This window comes from Triturus cristatus, chromosome 7 (assembly GCF_964204655.1).
Source record: "Triturus cristatus chromosome 7, aTriCri1.1, whole genome shotgun sequence".
Classification (NCBI taxonomy): Eukaryota; Metazoa; Chordata; class Amphibia; order Caudata; family Salamandridae; genus Triturus; species Triturus cristatus.
This window is the reverse complement of record NC_140590.1, coordinates 1,501,429,697-1,501,451,175: the sequence shown is the minus strand read 5'-3', so window position 1 is coordinate 1,501,451,175 and position 21,479 is coordinate 1,501,429,697.

Below are 21,479 nucleotides of genomic sequence, written 5' to 3'. Positions count from 1 at the left end.
TGGAAGGGGAGCCGTGTGGCCCCCTTTCCTGGGCCAAATTTGGCCCCGGGGACCCCATCCCCCAGGGCTTGCCCAGCCTTCCTATTTTCAAATTTTGGAGGGGGCTGCATGGCCCCCATTTCACCTTTTTCTTGTGACTCCGTTGAACCGAGTCACAAGATGGCTGCCATAACTTCCTGGTTTGAAGTGTTGGAAACCAATCAGGGTCAAGCTCGTGATCAGGGGTGTTCGTGGATCCACCGCGGTCTCCAGATACTAATATTTTTTTGTATGTGAATTTCTCGGGAACTACTGAACTGATTTACACCATTTAAAGCAAAGAGTGCACTCTGGACCAAGAGCTTCCTTTCTGCCACATTGGGTATAATTTCGTTCAGCAGTTCGGGCTGTAGATGCAACAATGGATATTAACATGGAGAAAACACGTTTTGGGACCTCCCTTTTTTCTCAGCCCCTGCTTTTTGAATCACCACAAAACTTTCAAGACAGGAGCTGACCAGAGCGTCCCATTAGTTTTGAAAATTTCGCAAAGATTTGTCAAACTGCGCCAAAGATATTGGCAAATCCAAAAACGCCTTTTGAATAGAAACAAGGTCCGAACCATAACTACCTTCAGGCGACTGCCAGTAGGCAACATATATATTTTTTTGTTGTGTCTTTGCCATGATCGTGTGGGAGTCCCACAGGATCCCGGCAAAAATGCAGATTTTTTAAAATCTGGATCTCAACCACAGGTCCTAGGTGTATACCTACTCTGCTCCCTTATATATTACTTTTTGTTAACTTTATGACAGGGGACTAAGTCCCCATGTCCTGTAATGGCTGCCATCAACATTTTTCATTTTGCAATTGTAATTGTATATGTTACTGGCAGCCAATTGTACCGGACGCTCGGAGGGAATTGGCCCAAGGGATAAAAAGCACCTAGGGCCAATCAAAACGCTCTATTGTTTAACTGGTGCTAACGCAAGACTCTTGTGGAGTCTTTCGAGCCCAACCATCCAGATATACATATAATTTTGTACCTTAATTTTTCAAAACCTACTGAATGGATTTACACCAAATTACAGAAAGCACAATCAGCTTACCAGAATCTAGCTTTTCCGTTATCGCTGCTTAAAGAATTCTATGGAAAATGCATAGTGAAATTTGTTTTTGGGGCACCTCCTTTTTTCTCAGCCCCTACTGTCACTAGACGGATGACACCAAAACTTTCTAGGAAGGAGGTAAAAGGAAGGTTTTTTTGTGAAAGTTTTGTAAAAATTCATCAAACAGCACCAAAGTTATTAGCAAACCATAAACACCTTGGGCCATATTATCAAGACCGGCGATAACATTATCGCCGCTTTAGCGGCAGGAAACTGCCGCTAAAGCGGCGATAAGGGGCTTGACAATATGTCCTTGTGAATTCCCATAGAAGCCCAGGTTCACACCAGAACCTGGACTTCTATGGGAACTCACAAGGGCATATTATCAAGTTTCCTGCCGCTAAAGAGGCGATAATGTTATCGCAGGTCTTGATAATATGGCCCCTTGTCTAGGGAACAGCAGACCTAGCTCTAACTACCCAGTGGCGGTCCACTTGGTAATAAATGTATACATATATATTTTATTCACACCATCAGTGTAAGCAGGCAGCACAGTGGGAAAATATTTGAAAAAAACATAAATTAGTTCGAACATTTGTAGGACATTCTGTACAGCAGCTCTGTGGAGGTTGCAGTAATTGATGTAGCATGCAGATAAAAGAAGCATGTTGCATTTCGATCACGGTATATCTGGCTGTTTGTAGTCCCTGCTTGTCTTTATGCATCTCATTAGCAGCAGGCTGATGGATCTATTTCTTTCAAATGTTCAGAAGTCATTTAGTTAATCGTTCTCATCATCATTATTCCCAATAAACCTGTTTAAGATCATTGTCATTTCAAGTTTCTCCAATATCATCAATTCAAAATGCCGTGAGCTACATAAGCTGAGCAATATGATCCATACAGAAAATTAAATCATTAATCATTAATCAATATGTTTTCAACAAAATAGCAGACACTGAACAACTGGACACATAAGCCAAGGAAAGACATAAAGTTAGACCATAAATGGATTGAGCCAAATAAGATTTGCACAATATGTGCTAGAAAGAGTTATCAAAAGCAGTATTTATTTTTACGTTATGAGCACGAGTCAGTGTCTTGTGATTTTATGGGTTGACAATTTATGTTTTTGACAGCAGCTGAGAATGAACCAACACTAGTGCAATATTTTTCAAGTTCCTGAAAAATGATTCAGTCTGTGTGCAATACATCCAAGGGCAATGCCTTGAATGTGAACGCATTCCACACCAATGCGTCGCATGTGTGCCTCCATGAGCAAAGCTTGTGCCTGTGTGCAGAACATTCAAGAGCACTGCCGAGGGGGGGGGGGGAAGGGGGTGTTGTGTGGCGTAACCGCCAGAGCTGCCCACTTTGGAACCAGATTCTAGTACTGGCGTGAGCAATATCGCATGTTTCTTCCCATTCGCAACATGCATAATTTTAACCAAAATTATGCAGTGAGAAAATATGGTTGCCAGTCATCAGCACGAAACGAGGGGCATAGTATCAAGAAACGGTGTTAAAATTATGGGCTTGATAATTTGCCCTTGAGAATTCCCATAGAAGCCCATGTTCTGGTGTCAACATGGGCTTCTATTGGAATTCTCTGCGGCATATTATCAAGCCCATTATCGCCGCTTTATTGGCAGTTTTCTGCCGCTAAAGCGGCGATAATTTTAACGCCGTGCTTGATAATATGCCCCTAAGTTTTTGATTAACAAGGTCATGCACAATACCTGCTCAAAGTTTCTAAAGTCACATGGTGCATGTTCCTAGCACAGCACAGGAGAGCCCCGCTCCATCTTGGGCAAATTTACAAATCTTTCACACATCACAGGGCAGAAAGATGCTGTGCTGTATTGCGTGAAACAAAGAGAGTAGAAATGCTCCATATTTACAAACATATGGAGCATTTCTGGTCCCTCCCTGTGCTGACGCACTGTGTTTTGCTTAGCGCGAAGGCAGGCACACTTGAACATTAGGATTGTTTTGCACAATTTTGTTTTTAGGGGTATTTTCCTCTTTCTGTGTGTTGAAAAATGCATCACGCTTAGAAATAGTAAGAAATGAGGAGAAATAAAGATATTTCTCCACGATATTCCTCATTGGGGAACATAGCATTTTCACACATTTACAGGTTTTCTAGCAGTAGTAAATATGGGAACAGAAGAAAATCCATGGATGGCTACTTGGGAACGCCTATGCTCCACCCATGGAGCGCTTTCCAGTTTGAAATGTGAAGTAACACATGCAAATCACTGCATTGCAGTACATTTTTTCACAAAGCCACAGAAGTAGATGCAAATCACCCCTTGCATGTCTTTGTAAATTTTACTGCAGCCTTTGCGTTGTCCTTGCATCGCCTTGCTTGATGCAAGAACAATACAAAGGCTTGATAAATCTGGACCCCAGTATCTCAGACATTTTCTACCCAAACCAGTCCCCCATAGTCAAAAATTACATGAAAAAGTACAAGCAGAATTAAAATGAACATTACCCAAATAATGTAAAACTCATTCAGGGGTTATGCAAGATTTCACTATATAAAATAAATATCACTTGTGCCTACTTGGTGTGTGTGTATCCATGACTAATGCCACAGCATGTGTCAAATACATCCAATTGCAGTGCCTTTCCACGTGTGGATCCAAAATCAATTTCTTGGCATGTGTGCAAAGCATCCAGGCGGAATGCATGAGCATTAGTGGAAATGTGCAAAAGCAATACCTTGAGATATGTGCAAATCTTCCACAAGAAATGCCTCAGTATGTCTGCAAGCATGCAAGGCAATGGCCTGCCATTAGTGCAAATCTACCAACATCAGTGTCAGTGCAAGTGTGCATCCAACAGCGCTTTTACCCGCACAGGAGCAATTTCCCAGCATGTTTGCAATTAGTCGAGGAGCATAGATAACACACTGCACACAGCATCTAATATCATTGCTTAAAGAAGAGTGATAACTCTCCAAAGTAGTAAAATGCATGTGTGCAGCAAGGGCCAAACTAAGGCCCAGCATACTTTCATTATTTCTGAAATAACAATATTCCCATGTCTACTATAACGTGTGTGCCACGTGCAATTAATTATGCAACTGTGCAAGAATCTACATGCAGACAGAACATGCACTTCACAATATACACTGCATAAGGAAATCCCTAGTCTTCACCTGTAAGTTAGCTATAATGCCAAGAACATTGCCCTTAAAATGTCAAGAAGTCTGAAAACAGTCCTAAAATGTCCCTTGTTTAGCTTTCAGCATTCTTATCGGTTCCACCAAAGGTCTTGGAATATCCTCACAGACATAGCTTGAGGTGGTCAGAATTTCTACTTGGGCTAGAATATTGCTCTGCAGTTGTCGTTATTGGCCTTAAAGCTTAAATGACTCCCTTATTTTTTTTCATAGTGTAGGAATGCCTTGTGAGCCTGTTGCATGAATGTAGCTGATGTTGTAAAATAGGAACCAGGAAACTAAAAAAAATCAAGTTTATTCTACCTAAAAGGCATCATCTATGTACATGCAGTCAATTAAACTTTTTGGTACCAACAAGCTTACCTCCAAGTATAGAGTCATATGGCTCATCATACTGTAGCTTTGCTTGTCTTCAAACACTTACTGTTGCCATGGATAGTGTAGCCTCACTTAGTAATAGAAAAAGGGAAATGTAAAACTAATCAAGCAAGCTGAAAAATGCACAGACAGCACATATTGATTTGTATGGGGTGTGGTCTAAACACAAAGGGCCGGATTCACAGAACTAACTTAAGACAAATCCTAAACTTACTACCATGTTGGTATTCACAGAAGGCACTTACTCATTTTGGTATTCACAGAAGGAACTTACTCATTTCGGTCCTCACAGAAGTTAATAGTCCTAACTTTAGGACTCCTAAATGCCTTCTGTGAATACTGAAAGTCTTAAAGTTAGGATTTTTCTCAGTTTAGGAGTTGTAAAGTTAGGACTCCTAACTTTAGGACTCCTAAATGTCTTCTTTGAATATCTTATGTCTTAAAGTTAGGATTTTTCTCAGTTTAGGAGTAGTAAAGTTAGGACTCCTAACTTTAGGACTCCTAAATGCCTTCTGTGAATACCGAAAGTCTTAAAGTTAGGATTTTTCTCAATTTAGAGTAGTAAAGTTAGGACTCCTAACTTTACTACTCCTAAACTGAGAAAAATCCTAACTTTAAGACTTTCGGTATTCACAGAAGGAATTTAGGAGTCCTAAAGTTAGGACTACTAACTTCTGTGAATACCGAAATGAGTAAGTGCATTCTGTGAATACCAAAATGAGTAGGTGCCATCTGTGAATACCAAAATGGTAGTAAGTTTAGGATTTTGTCTTAAGTTAGTTCTGTGAATTGGGCCCAAAGTCCTTAAACTTGGACTGAGGGGAGGCATCATGCACCGTTCTGTTATTCTCTCCTCTCTGGATTTTCATTCGCCTCTTCCAGATTCCACACCTACAACCATTCTCTGAGTCAGTGTCCTTTCTGTGTTCCACTTAATTCCTTCATGCAGCATGATATGGGTTTTACAACTCTCTGTTTACAACTCTCTGGACCATCATGTGTCACATAAATACTAAGGTCTCATATGCAATTTTCAAGCCTTCCTACTTTAAGCCTTCCTTACAATCTACAAGCCTTCCTGCTGCTTTGCCCTACATCAAAAGAAAAGTGCAGGAATGTGCCGTATCTATCAGACTTGGCATGTTCCTGTCCTTTCCCCCGGGCATGTGAAACAATGACTGCCATGCACCAACGCAGGCTCCCTTACACTATGGTGCAAGGGAGCCTGCATTTCAGAGGTGATTGTTTTTGTGCAGGAAGGGACATCTCACTCTACAAAATCAATAAATGGAGGTGATTTCTTCTTTCTTTGTGTACCGCAGAATACAGCACACATAGAAAGAGGAGAACATGAGGAGAAATAATATTATTTCCCCTTTTTGCACCACTCCTGCGCCACCCCTGGGGAGGCGCAGGATTTTGACGCATTCCAAGGTTTACGAAATCTCGTAATTCTGGGAATGTGTCAAATGCCATCGGTGTTATGTAGAACACCCGCTGTAATGCCCATGGCACGCCTCTCTGTCACAGGGTGAGACAACGCAGTGACGTGCGCTGCATTGCGTCAGTCCATATCTACAAGGCCATGAAAAGTCACGCAGGGTGGCTTTACGTGGACTTGAAGATATGGCACTACAGTGTGCGCTGCCGGACCGTCACTAAAAGTGACATTCCGGCGGCACAGGGACCTTGTAAATGAGGCCCTGAGTTTAAATTCCCATCTTGGATTCCAGAAACATTCCACATCACCTCTGTCTCCATCATTACTTTATCATAATATTTTTTTTACTTTTACTTCCTATCAAGAACCCAACTTTCATTTATACTTTCTTCATCTTCAGAACTTAATTCTCCAACCAGGTCACAATATATTTTTCTCCTGACTCTTTCAACAGAACAAATCAGCTCACATTTGTATTGGAGTAGTTCATAGTTCAGTATACTCACTCATCTACCACTATTACCCATCATCAATTAACATTCACCTTTTACAGGCTCTATTTTATCTCCATTTCCAGTTTCTCCCTCAGATTGTTGGATTTTAGACTATAGGGTGTGTGCAAAGATGTAAATAAATCACTCCCTCAGGTACATATTAATCACCGTCAAACATTATCTTACACTATTGTCAGTCACAATCTCCAATTGAAATTCCTCTGTATGAAACACCTGATCAAAAAATGCAAACACCTCGCAAGTGGTCACCAGCTACCAAACACTTTACATCTGGTCACAGAGAAAGCCTCTTGGTCAATACGAAAACATACCATATTCTCTCCCCGAATATTTGAAAACACTCTGTGATATACAGAGCCAGTTTATCTCTTTGTTGCTATGGTAGGTGTTGAACTTCATCCTTTTTGCAGGGTTATCTCCAAATATTTAGCTTCTTCCTCCTATTTTTTCCTGACCTGTCTTTGTTTGCTATAGGACTCTGGGCACTTTACCACTGCTGATCAGTGCTAAAGTGCATATGCTCTCTGAGTAAATTGTGCTTACCGATTAGTGTTTGCCTGATTGGCATATTTGATTTACTGGTAAGTCTCTAGTAAAGTGCACTAAGTGTGCCAGGGCCTGTAAATCAAATGCTACTATTGGGGCTGCAGCACTTATTATGCCACCCACATGAGTAGCCCTGAAAAAGTATCCCAGACCTGCCACTGCAGCACTTGTACACAGTTTTTAACTGCAATGTCGACCTGACAAGTGCACCCACTTGCCTGGCCTAAACCCCCATTTTCTTACATATAAGGCATCCCTATGGTAGGTCCAAGGTACCCCCATGGTCAGGGTGCAGTGTAAGTGAAAGGTAGGACATTTGTGTGTGACATGTCATGATAGCGAAATACTGTCAATTTTGTTTTTCACTATTGAGAGGCTATCTGTCCCATAGGAGAGAATGGGAAATACTTTGTAACATCTTACAAGTAACATCCCATTGGGACAAGATAGAGAAATACATTTTAGGCTCTCTGAACTCAGAATTTAATAACACATCTTGTAGTAAAGATGGTTCTTAAATTGTGTGTAGGAAAATGCCACTTTTAAGAAACTAGGCATTTACTTGTTTAACCATTCTGTGTGCCTCTGCCTGTTTGTGGATTGGCTGTCTGGTTTTGGAGTGACAGGGTCCGGGGATGTGCATTCACTGTAGACAGCCACTTTGGGGGTGAGGTATACCTGGCCCATCCTGGATGACTTAGAGCTTAGCTGAATGGGGCTTGGCTGCATTTAGAGTAGTGAGAGGAGATTGCCTTACACCTGAATAGGGCATGTCTCCCTTGCACATTACTGTCTCCACCCCCTGTAGTCATACAGCACAAGTGAAGGCAGAACTGGTTTGGACTGGGCTCGGAGACCCTTGCACAAAGAGAACAAGGACAAAATGGGGTATAAGTAGTAGACCCTAAACCCCAGAACTTTAAATCGCTTCTGGACTCAAGAGGAAACTTTGCCAAGGAGAAGAGCTATGAAGAGGAGTACTGCCCCTTTGCTGTGTGCTGTGTGGGGTTGGCCTGCAGTTGCTATTTCTGCAAAGGAAAAGACAAAGAGGGAGAGGAGAGGAGTTGGCCTAACGGCTAGGGCGCTCGACCTCAGACCGGGGGAACTGGGTTCGAGTCTCGGTAATGACGCTGAACATCCTGTGATTCTGGGCAAATCACTTAATCTCCCCGTGCCTAACAATAAAAAAATGAATGTGTGTCCTCATGCAACGTAACTGGTGCTATGTAAAGCACTCTGATACCTGATTGGATTCGGGTCAAGTTTGCGCTATATAAAACTCTGCAAAAAAAAAAAAGAAAAAACACTGGAACTTTACTGTGAACCTGCTTGAAGAAGAATCTCCAAGGACATGTGTGTGCTGGCCTCCTGTTCTGAAGGCTCAGGGGCACAAAGACTTTGGCCCCAGTTCTCCTGAACTCTTCTGCTGAGAGTGCTGATCGCCCAGGGAGTGCTTGTTCCAGTCCTGGTCCTCTGGAGGTTGTTTCTGCTGTTGGGAGCTGGAAGAAGCCTGAAGAACTGAGAATATCAATGCATCACTTTTGTTACAGCTGTTTTTCCAGATGCAGCACCGCAGTGTGTCAACAATCTCCACTCATTAACGCACTGCTGCCGAGATGACGCAGCGCCTGTCACGGCTGCAAGAACTGACACATCGAGGGATCGTTGCTGGAGAAACCGACGCAGTGCCGCCTGTCGCCACCGCATCAATCGCCAACGCATCCCAGATTTCCACGCATCGCACCTGTGCGTCAAGTTTTCCTGATGCATCACCGGCAGACCAGAAACCCTACAGTCCAGATTCGATGCATCACTTCTCTTGCAGTGAGCAGAACTGTCGTATCACCTACTCAAGGAATCAGGAAGTGACACATCTCTTTGTTTCTCGACGCTTTCCATCTCTGCGGCTGTTGGACCTTGTGAATTTTGATGCATCTACAGGTACTTTGTGTGGAATCATACATCCAGATTTTCTATTCAACCACTTATTTTAAACCTTTGAAAGGTCTTATTCTTATTACATGTATGTTAGAATTTGTTGTTTTGGTCTTGTTTAGTTTGGATAAAGATACTTAATTTTTCTAAACAGGTGCGGTGTCAATTTGTGTTGTTTTCACTGTATTACTGTGTGTTTGGAGTACAAATACCTTACACATCGCCTTTGGAATAAGCCTGTCTGCTTGTGCCAAGCTACCCAGAACGTGAGCATGGGTTAACTAAAATATGTATCCTCCTTACCCTGACTAGAAGCAAGGGTCCCTATTTGGACAAAGGTACCTACCTCTGCCAACAAGAGACCACCATTTCCAAAAGTAAGCAACTGGTGCTATCAGTGAGGTGTATGCCCAGTGAGTTGTGTTACCATATCCATATGGTTATGTGACTTACCTACTGTCTCTACACCTGAGACAGTCTTCAGGGATCAATAAATATTGGTCTCTTATTGTAAAACCCATTAAGGGCATTATCGATTAACCTTGCTCAAAACAGTGATACTAACTTGTTAGCCATATTCCTCCCCCAGGGTGCCCACTCTAGTCCTCCTTCTCCAACTAAAGTTATGCCAAAGTTACTATTTTCCTGATCATTCCACTAGCTGACATTTTATGATCATTAACTCCTAATACTTTTCCCTACATCAGTTCCTAGTTTTATATCATTAAAACATATCATCTTCATTGCTGTGTCCACTGACTTCTCCTTATTGCCCATCAGCCTTCACCACCACTCCTAATAACCAACTCACTTTATAGGTCAAAATCATACAGAGAAGTTTTATTTTGTCAAATTTGACAGCTGTCTAGGAGTGGAGAACCCATATTCAATTGCAATTAACAATATATTAAATATCTGTGGCCTGTCCTCACAGTATATGTCCAGCCCTAAATATATATTAAATAATGCCTCGTTTAAAGCCCTAGAGGAAAATTCTATCACTGATCTTCTATTGGTGCTTCCGATACTGGAGTCTTACAGTGGTAAGAAGTTAAAAAAGAGTTCCATACACAATCATTATATAAGGCAGAATTTATAAATGGCATAAGGATTTGTGAGGTTCATATTTACTATTTGTTGTAGCTGCGGGACACGACCAAGGGAGGGGACCATCAAAGCAATGTTAATAAGCCAGTCCATTGAGCCTTAAGTATTTGGTCATATATGTTAATTTTCAGTTACGTCCCATTTCATCAGTGAAGTTATGGTCTATTCCCTCAGTACAAATTTGTGCTACAGTATTATCTGTTCGCTAGTCCTCCAAGTGGATGGAAGTTTCATTCTATTTGTGACTGGTCAATTTGTTGGCCTCCAAATGTCTTGTTTCAACAGGTTTTCAAAAAATAGATAACCCTTGTGATGTTGAAGTTTTAGTCAGATAGCAAAAAGAGCATTTTATTCCCCCTCACAATGCTGACATTTTTCATGCTATGGAGCATTTTAGGTTTCCAGATTCATTGTGAAACCACCATTCCAGAAATGATGTGTACAATTGATTCACTGAGCACCAAGTGACAGGTACCTTTGTCATTTATAACGATGGCACAGTGCTTTTGTTGACAGAAATCTGTAGGAAGTTAGTTTGTGACCGCTCGCGCTGAGAAACTGCCCGCTCGCGTTGAGAAAGCTGTCGCTCGAGTAAAAATCTCCTCAAGCGGCAGAAAGGAAAGCAGCGCCCGCTTGCGCTGTGCATGGTGCCAATCGCGATGATTGTCCAGTGCGGACAAGCCTCTGGCACTGAAAATCACAGCAAACGGGCATTTTTCTATCGCACCACGCCGCTTGCGGAGCTCCGTGTAGCGCAGCAGAAGTTTTTCCACTTCACGGAGCTTCGCATATCGCAACTCTGCGAACTCCTCCCAGGGTTAATTTTTTGCTGGCGCATCCATCAACGTAAAAGAAAATCTCTCTTCAGTAAACACCTTTAGGGTTTTACATTGCTTCTTGTTTGGACACAAGTTGATAATACTGCCCAGCTGGGTGCCACATGGTTTTGTGGTTGGAAGATTTCTACAATCTGAAAATTTCAGCTGCCTGATGAGGACTAAACCACCAATTTCTCATTCCAACATTGGATATCGAGGTTTATATTCAGACTTGGCACTCTACTGGTGGCCCAAAATAAAGACGCTATGCATACCCTGTGTTCAATATATGTTTAAGCATGTCAACCAATAAGGTGGCTGATAATGGGATCTGGCAGGCTCAAATGATTTGATTTCAGATCTGACGTTGCTTTTCTATATTCAGTCTCTCAACATCCCAGAAGACTCTACACATATGATTATTCTTCCCACTATATGCTCATGTCCGAGTCTATATTGGTTGCTAAGTTGTAGCAAAGGTGGTTGGAAAACCTCTGAATGCCTCTTTTAGCATTCTCAACTCATATGATTGCATCATCTAGATGTCCAATCTATGAGCATTTGCTAGTTACCTGCAGGCAAGACTAAGCATAGGGTTTGTGAAAGTGAAAATTTTGGGGTTTTTTATTGTCCAGACAAAAATCACCATTACTTCTTTATCCTTCTGGACTAGGTCAGCATAACACAACTTCCAATATATAAAAAGTAGGAAGCTATGGTATGCCTTAATGTTGTTGTAATAATTTTTTTAATGTCTTTATTTATACCAATATGAATTCGTTCTGCAGCAGCCTTATTATGTACATCATTTTATCATCAAAATTGGAGATAGAATTTTAGTAATTGTTTACTTACCCTAAATAGGACAGTACCTGATCCTTATTTCCAGGTGATAGGCCTTTGGAATTGTTTCTACAAATGTTTTCATTTGGTCAAATCAATAATGTTCTTATACAGGATCACAAAGAATCCACATTCTTCACCTCCAGAGCCATTTAGCAGAGCAGTCATGGACCTGTCAAAGAATCAGAAGGACTGTTCTGCTGCCAGATGAATGCCCTGTTGCATTACGATGGCCTTGCTCTCTGAGAAGGAAGAAGTGTCCTGCTTGTCTTTATCCCTGGTTAGCCAGAGTGACTCCAGGGGTCAGTTGGCTGGACCCCTGTGTGAGCTACAGGGAGAAAACAAGCATTAGATGTCTCCCTACAACTGCCTAGCTTTCCTGCTGCAACTGGACCTGCTGGACTTGCCTGAGCCCTGCTGCTTGCATGTGCTGGAGTTCCCTAGAAGTGTCTCCAAGGCTGTGGACTCTTGACTGGCATCAGTGAGAGCTCCTTTAGAGCAGTATAGGTGAAAATCCTGGCGTTTGGACTCCCTGCGACCGGGAGCAGGCCTGTTCATGCCAAGACTCTGCCACCGACATAGACCACCAATGTGAAACTCCAGTGAACCCTGCTCTTCATGCAGTCAGCGACCACCAACGACAACCCGCAATGTCAGAGCTGCATTTTGTGCTACAGGAATGACAGCAATAACGCCAAGTTACAGCAACAGCCGTCAATGACACCCCACTGGCTTTTTCTGCTACAGCGACTACCTTCTGCGATGATCAACCAGCTCTCCGTGCCACAGCAACAACCATCTTCAATGCTCAAACTGCCTCCTCACAACCTCCTTCGGTGTGAACCACATTTTTTGCTCTGGATTTAGAAGCTAATCTTTGAGCTGGACTAACCTGGTCCCTTTAGCCCACCAGCTCTCTCTCACAGTTGGCCTGAACAGATTAGGAGTGGGCATAACCTGCATAATTTTGTGTAGCACAATCAAGCAAAATTACACCTAAATTCCGCCAGATTACATTGAATTAAGCTCAAAAAGTAATTCCACATTTAGTAATATTTTCTTAGTGCAAAGATACCCCCGCACCTCCAATATCGACAGGAGGATGCATTTTGTGCTAAGAAATAGCAATAAATGCACCAAAACAAGAATAACAAGAGCAACAGCTAAATGTGCACTTTGGATAGGATTTCAGCTGAATTTACTACCGGCATTTAGCACTAGTTTCTTTGTGCAAAATGCACTCCTGCGTCCAAAACGGACATGAGGTTGCATATGTGCTACGAAATAGTGTGTGTCAAGTCTGTACACTTGGTCCAGAATCCAAAGGTGGGCAACTAGACATTTTACCTGATTTTGCTTATTTTGTATCTTCTTCAACAGGGTGGGTGACAGCTTTTATGAGAATGTCAAAATTCTGAATTCCCCTGTACCTTCAGGCAAGACTGTTCTCGGTATTCCAGGTTTAAGTAAGAACAATTAGCTAAGTGAAGCAATGTGTGCTCTAAATGTAAAATTTTGGTATACAAGTTTTAGTGAAGGTTACAAATTTAGCACTTCATAAGAGTTGCAAAGTGTTGAAAACGTACCGAAACTTCGCTAACTGAAAGTTTTTTTGTGAAAAATATTTTTGCAAAGGAATTCGGTTACTCAAAGTGTGTTTTGCTGAGATTTTTTTCAGCATAAGCTATTCTGTTTTGCAATATTTTTTTAGCATTTTTGCAATATTCTTAATAGCAGTGACACAATTTGTTTTTCAGAAAATGTTTTGTAGTTTGTGTAAAGAAACTTTGCAACTGCATTTCAAAGTTTCATTAAGTTTCATAAATGACACATACATTTTTGATCCCATTAGCCGAAGATGGTAAAATTGCCTACATTTCCACTTAGTCTTTGAGCTATTCGTTCCATTTCATAGTTTAATGCTCTGGTCTGTAGAACCTAAAACTTTCAAGCATGAAGTTTCAGATCACTACCATTAAGAACTTTAATGCGAATAAGCCAACACGGTGTTCAATGTTTTTCTCCCACTGGATGTTTTATCCACTTACAGCTGTATTTTGCACGTACAGATGTCAATCAATCTCGGTACTATTATTAAGTCTGCCAATGGCAGCTTTAGAAGACCCTGGAACAGCGGCAGCTCCTCCGCTAAGGTGGAGGAGCGCTGCCCCACTGCTTTAAGAGCAATGCAGAGTAAAAATAAAATGATAACGGAACGTTATTATAATTTTACATTTCTGTTCCCAGGTGCAGGGAGGGGTGGGGCTGGTCAGAGCAGGAGCCTGAGGGAGGAGTGGCGAGCATATTCAAAGTGCCCATGAATGTTTGGCCGGCCTCCTTGAACCCGCCAAACAGTCATGCACACTTTGCATGTTCCCCAACAGGCTGCATTACACAGCCTGGTGGAGAAAATGCACAGGCTGTCTGTCCCCGTCTGAGCGCCGAACATAGTGCTCAGACCAATCATAAAGCTGCATTGCAGCATTGTCATTGGCTTGGGGAGCCTGGGAGCCCGAGTGCTTCCTGCGACGGAGGAGAGGCAGCAGAGAGGTGGCAGAGAGCCGATGGCTGGTGATGCAACCAGCATGTACATTTTCTTTTTGTTATTTTCTTCCACCCCCCACCCCCTACCACCGTTCCCTACCAGCCGCCATGCTCTGGAACTGCCTGTAGATTGTTAATGGAATGCTAGTCACAGAGGCAACACAATAAATCATAGGAATTGGAGAATAAACAGGTAGGAAGCAAGGTTCCAAATTAGGGATATCCAAGAAAAGCTTCAGATAAGGAATGAGTAAAAGGTGCATGAACGAAAAGAGAATACAAGTTTTTCTTCATTTATAGGGTCATTTTTCTTCACAGCCCACTCTCCTACATTGTTTTACTGTAATGGCAGTTGCTCTTACTGATAACACTTTAAAGAGCTTTTGGGATCTCAATACATGTAGGCTGTAAGCTTATGAGTGACTGTGGCCTATGTTGTATTTTAGACATCTCGATTCCGCCATAGCTGCCCTGTTTATGCTAGGCCTGGGCTAAAAATCCGTTGCGGAAATTGCAATAATTTGACATTCTTGCGTTCCGCGGAGAGCGCGAAAATGTCAAAATTTCCGCAATCTGCATTTTACCGGAATTTTTTTGCTTGCTCGCGCTGTAAAATAATACATTCTCGCGTGCGCGCGATCGCCTTACCTGAATCCCCGCGTTCGCCGACAAGTTTTCCCGATCCCGTCGCGTTCTCCACGAGATGTTGGATTGTTGGTAGCCATTTGCGCTGTCTCGCGACTGTTCGCGCCCGCAGTAACGTCATTCGTCGCGCAATCACGTCTTTCTTCTCGCGATCATGCACCGTGAGACAAGTGAGACAAGTGAAAACAAGATGGCCGTGCCCGCGAGCAACCGCATGGGTAAGTTGGCGAGCCGCGACCACGCAGAAAATACCGCGAACGGGCGGGTAAGAAACTTCTGCATCTTCGCAATATTTCCGCGTGTTAGCGGAGATTTTTAACATTTTTGCGATAATTTGCGAAAGTGAATTTTGCAAATTCCGCCCACCCCTAGTTTATGCACAGCAATTTCAATTTCAATAGAGTAATATGCACCTACATATGAGTGAAAGAAAAAATAAATAAGCTTAGTGACAGTTTAGATGATATGGAAATGTAGTGTCTTTATTGTTATATTCACCCCACATTTCACACATTTTAGTTGCGTTTATTATTTTTAATTGTACTTTACTTTTTCCTAATGATAAATGTTGGTAAATGGTACATAATGTTTTATATACAGATCAAGATAAATTAGATTTTCAAATGAATGGAAAGGGTTTGTTTTGTTCTGCTAGAAGCAGATATATATAACCGACACAGTTTTCTGAAAACAACGTTATTCAGAGTTTAACACAGCGGTCCTTCCTAACACAGAGGCCACTTTTAGAAAAGACCTTACATTTTCACACAAGATAGATGGGGAGAGAAAGGGAAAGCAACATACTGCAACTCCTGAGAACTTGTGGATTCATTCCAAAAGCCTGCCAGGAAGTAAAGCAGAAAAGTCCATCAACACAGTGCATGCATCTTTTAGGAAATGTTTACTTTGCTTCCTCTGTACTGTGTAAGTTGTCATATTACAGGGATACGTATGATATACTTTCATTGGGAATGTAAGGTTTCACAGATTTCTTCCTTGTATATAAATGTGGTAGCTTGGCAAACACAACCTGAATACCTATGGGCATCCGAACCATGCCAGTAAACTATATGCTGGAGAAGACTTGTGTGGTCCAAGGAAGACCTTCAATGCATCCTCCTTGATGTCCTAACTTGTTGAATGTACATTTATGACATACCTGTAAGGTCATCAGAAAGTTGAGTCCACTAATATTGTCAAATGAAATTACTGAGGGGCAGATTTACAAGCCTCTTGCGCTACTTTTGCGTCACATTTCCCATGTTAAAAGTGACGCAAAAGTGGCGCAAGGGGCTTGTAAATAAGCCCCCTAGTACTTAACCCCTTCGCTGCTAGGCCTTCCCCCCCCCCCCCGTGCTAAATCTTTTTTTGGCTATATGGGATAGTGCGCGCTTAGGCCAAATTTGCGTCCTTTTCTTCCAACATCATGGGGATTGTAAAGGTACCCAGGGTTTGTGGTTAATGGTAGAAATGGGTGTGAAAGCAATAATGGATCCTGGAAAGCTATACATTTTAGAAAAGAAGATACAATTTTGAATTCAGCAAGGGGTCATTTGTGTAGATCCATCAAGGTTTCTTTATAGAAACTAACAGTTAAATATAGGAAAAATTGAAAATTAGTTGGAAAAAACAGCCTTTTGTGTCAACGTTTTCACCTGTAACTTCTTCTAATTATGACAGCTCTTTGAAAACAATATACCGTTACATCCGCTGGACCTTCCTGTTTGTGGGATATATAGGACTTGTACGTTCACCAAGAACCCGACGAACCCAGAGTCAAAAACTGAGCAGCAATTTGCAATGGTTTTTTATTATGTTCGGGGATATAGCAATTATTGTGGGAAAATGTTTACATTGAAAAATCAGTATGATAGACACCTATGTATTTCTGAAATGGGAACAAATTATAGAGTTTAGAAAAAGTACATAATTGTACATTTTCGAAATTGGGAATACTCATACTAGCATAAGAAATATCGGACATTTTTCAAAATGACTTCTTTTTTACACAATGTCTTTCATTTGGAAGGCAGAAATGCATCAAAAATCAATAGGTAATAACAGGAGCTTTACAAATCTGAATTACCCTAAGTCTCCCGATAAAAATGGTACCTCACTTGTGTAGGTAGGCATAGTGCCCACGACAGGAAATGGCTCAAAACCCAACGTGAACACACCACATTTTCACAATGAAAATGTACCCTTTTTTTTCAAAGTATCTAGCTGTAGTTTTTTAACCCTAGCTCTGCCGGCACCTAGGGAAACCTACTAAACCTATACCTTTTTGAAAACTAGACACCCAGGGGAATCCAGGATGTGGTGACTTGACTGCCTCCCACCAGGTTCTGTTACGCAGAATCCATTGCAAAGCTAAAAACTGACAAAAAAAAACACATTTTCCCCACATTTTTGTGGTGGAAAGTTCTGGAATCTGCATGGATCCACAAATTTCCACCCACCCCACGTTCCTCAATGTCTTCTGAGAAAAATGGTACCTCACTTGTGTTGGTCGGCCTAGTGCCCGCGACAGGAAACAGTGCAAAACGAAACGTGGTCACACCTCAATTTTGCAGGGAAACATGACCCATTTTTGGCAAAGTGCCTAGCTGTAGTTTGTGAACACTAGCTCTGCCGGCACCTAGGGAAACCTACCAAATCCACACATTTCTGAAAACTAGACACCCGGGGGCTTCCAGGGAGGTATGGCCCCAACGTTTCCTTAACCAGAATCCCCTGCAAAACTTTTTTCACACACTTTTGTGTGGGAAAGTTGTGGCATCACCGGGCTCACACAAATTTCCCACCACCCAGCGTTCCCCCAGGTCTCCCGATAAAAATGGTTCCTCGCTTGTGTGGGAGGCCCAAGTACCCGCGACAGGCAAGGGCCCAAAACATAGTGAGGCGACATCAAAATTGCCTATCTCAAAACCACCTGGTATTGCAAGGGGGGTCACCTGGATTTTTGGCTCCGTGCTCTGCGGCCATCTAGGGAATCCTTCCAAACCCACACATTTCTGAAAACTAGACACCCGGGGGCTTCCAGGGAGGTATGGCTTGCGTGGATCCCCCAACGTTTCCTTACCCAGAATCCCCTGCATACCTCAATTTTAGCTGAAAAAATCACTTTGTTCACCACCCAGCGTTCCCCCAGGTCTCCCGGTAAAAATGGTGCCTCACTTGTGTGGGAGGCCCAAGTACCCACGACAGGCAAGGGCCCAAAACATTTTTTGATAAGAAATGTTGATGTCGCCTCACTACGCTAATGCCCCCATCTGCCCCCGGGGGGACAGAAAGCCTACTAGACACCTGGGATTTTTTAGAGCAAATTTTAATTAATAAAAATTTGCCCCAAAAAATCCCTGGCGTCGAGTGAGCTTTTTGCCCCCCCAGGGGGGCAGATTGGGGGCTACTGCCCCATCTGTTCCCCGGGGTGCAGGAAGGCTGTAATTTTTGCGGGGGAGGGGGTGGGGGCATGGGCATGCCTGTTTTGGGCAGCCCCCACCCTAATTAAAATTTGCCTAAAAAAATTTCCTGATGACTAATGGCCTTTTTGCCCCCCCGGGGGTGCAGATTGGGGGTTAATGCCCCCATCTGCCCCCCAGGGGGAGCAGAAAGCCTACTAGACACCAGGGATTTTTTTGGGCAAATTTTAATTAGGGTGGGTGTTGCCAAAAACTGGCATGCCAATGCCCCCACTCTAATAAAAATTTGCCCCCAAAAATCCCTGGTGTCTAGTGGGCTTTTTGCCCCTCGGGGGGCAGATTGGGGGCTACTGCCCCATCTGCCCCCAAGGGGGAAGGAAGGCTGTCATTTTTGTGGGGGAGGGGGTGGGGCATGGGCATGCCCATTTTGGGCAGCCCCCACCCTAATTCAAATTTGCCCCAAACTAACCCTGGCGTCTAGTGGGAATTTTTACCCCCCCAGGGGGGGCAGATTCTGGGCAACTGCCCCCATCTGCCCCCCAGGGGGGGCAGAAAGGCAGTAATGATGGTGGGGGTGGGGGCATTGGCATGCCCGTTTCGGGCAGCCCCACCCTAAATTGCGCGGAAAAAAATCCCTGGCGTCAAGTGGGCTTTCTGCCCCCCCGGGGGGCAGATTGGGGGCCACTGCCCCATCTGCCCCCCAGGGGGCAGAAAAGCTGTACTTTTTGCGGGGGAGGGGGCATGGGCATGCCCATTTTGGGCTGCCCCCACCCTAATTTAAATTTGCCCCAAACTAACCCTGGCGTCTAGAGGGCTTTTTACCCCCCCGGGGGCAGATTGGGGCTACTGCCCCATCTGCCCCCCAGGGGGGCAGGAAGGCTGTAATTTATGTGGAGGAGAAGGTGGGGGCATGGGCATGCCCATTTTGGGCAGCCCCCACTCTAATTCAAAATTGCTCCAAACTAACCCTGGCGTTTAGTGGGCTTTTTCCCCCCCCTCCGGGTAACAGATTGGGGGCTACTGCCCCCATCTGCTCCCCAGTGGGGGCAGAAAGGCTGTAATGGTGGTGGGGGTGGGGACATTGGCAAGCCCATTTCAGGCAGCCCCACCCTAAAAAAAATGGTGCAAAATCAAAATCCCTGGCGTTTAGTGGGCTTTCTGACCCCCCGGGTGGGGCAGATTGGGGGCTTCTGCCCCATCTACCCCCGGGAGGGGCAGAAAGGCTGTAATGGTGGTGGGGGTGGGGGCATTAGCGTGCCTTTTTCGGGCAGCCCCCATCCCCCCAAAAAATGGGGCAAAAACAAAATCCCTGGCGTTTAGTGGGCTTTCTGCCCCCCGGGGGCAAATTTGGGGCTACTGCCCAATCTGTCCCCTGGGGGGCAGAAAGACTGATTTTGTGCTGGGGGTGGGGGCATCGGCATGCCCGTTTTGGGCAGCCCCCATCCCTAAGGAATAACTTAATACAAAATCCCTGGTGTCTAGTGGGCTTTCTACCCCCCCAGGGCCAGCAGATTTGGGGCTACTGCCCCCATCTACCCCCCAGGTGCCAAAAGAAATATGGAGGGAGCAAAGGCCCTTGCCCAAGGGGCTGCTCCCCCTCCCTGGTGCCTAGTGGGTGGATCCCTGCTTGGGGATCGCCCTCCAGGGATCCACTAGTGAGGGGTACCATTGGAAAGGGGAGATACACCCCTTTCCAACGATACCTCTCCTGAGTTTCTACGTGCTCAGGGGGCTGAGATAGCCCCCTGAGCACATAGAAACTGAAACTGAAATGAGCCTCTTGGCTCATTTCAGTTTCGGTTTCACTGAAATGACGTCAGCTCGACGTGCGTGCCGATCGTCATTTCAGTGAAACCAGGGTGGGGGCCTCGTGGGTTGGGGAAGCTCTTCCCCAGCTCCCGAGGCTATTTTAGTTTAAAGGAAATCCCTCTGGTGCCCGCACCAGAGGGATTTCCAGCACGATGTTTCATGACGAGCTGGCCTCGTCATGAGCACACAACCACTGTGTGCCATGACGAGTCCAGCTCGTCATGAGCATCATAGGGGTTAAAGAGAATCCTTTTGACAAGGTTAAGAATACTGCCCCATCCCTCTGCACTGAGCATATTTAGCAGATCTTTTGCCAGTTGTTAAAAGCACTAATGACTTGAAGCAATGGGCCGAAAATACAGAGAAATATGTTAGTGTGGAACATGCTGTTGAGCGGAGGAGAACTCTAAGGTCCTCTTTACGTGTTTATCAGAATATGAAAAAGTCTGTACTGCACATGGTAAATACCATTGCCCAGGGTGAGGTATTTACCATGGGTGGTTAATAGCACTGATTTTGAGTTTTGAGCAGCAAGCAAATCATGGGGCTATCGTACCTCAATGCTTTCATGACTCTCTCAAAATCTCTTCAGTTCATGTCATTCAATCACTCAAAACCCACTTCAATCTTAATGAGCAAAGGATGTCAATCACAGAACTAAACTTTTCCCTGACATAGACAGAATTGTCACTGTTCACTATCTAATGTAAATCCAGGTGGTGTAATCTTATTGCTCACAACCAACGCAAAGTCACCCCAAATGTGGACCTCACATTTGAGTAACACATCACCAAGAAAACCAACAGATCATGGTATCACCTCTCCCTCCTGAATGAAGCGAAACCGATCTTACCAAATCCAAATTTAGTACAAGGGCTTTTGTCATCGCCCATCTGGACAGTGGCAAAACAGCTTCCCCAACACCACATTTGTAACCTTCAAGTACATCCTGCATTCTGCATCACACCTTATCAAGGACTTGAAGAAGTTTAGTGACCTCACCAAATACAGAACGAATTGTAATGTTTCTCAAACAGGTCCCCATCAGCTTGGAGATCTGCTGCATCACCTAAGACCACCTCAAACAACACCCTTGCATGCCTAACCCCAAAACAATTCACCTCAAGAAGACAGCAATAGATTAGGAGCCAAGAAATCCAAGACTGGAGAGAAAGAAATATAACAAGGAAAAAGT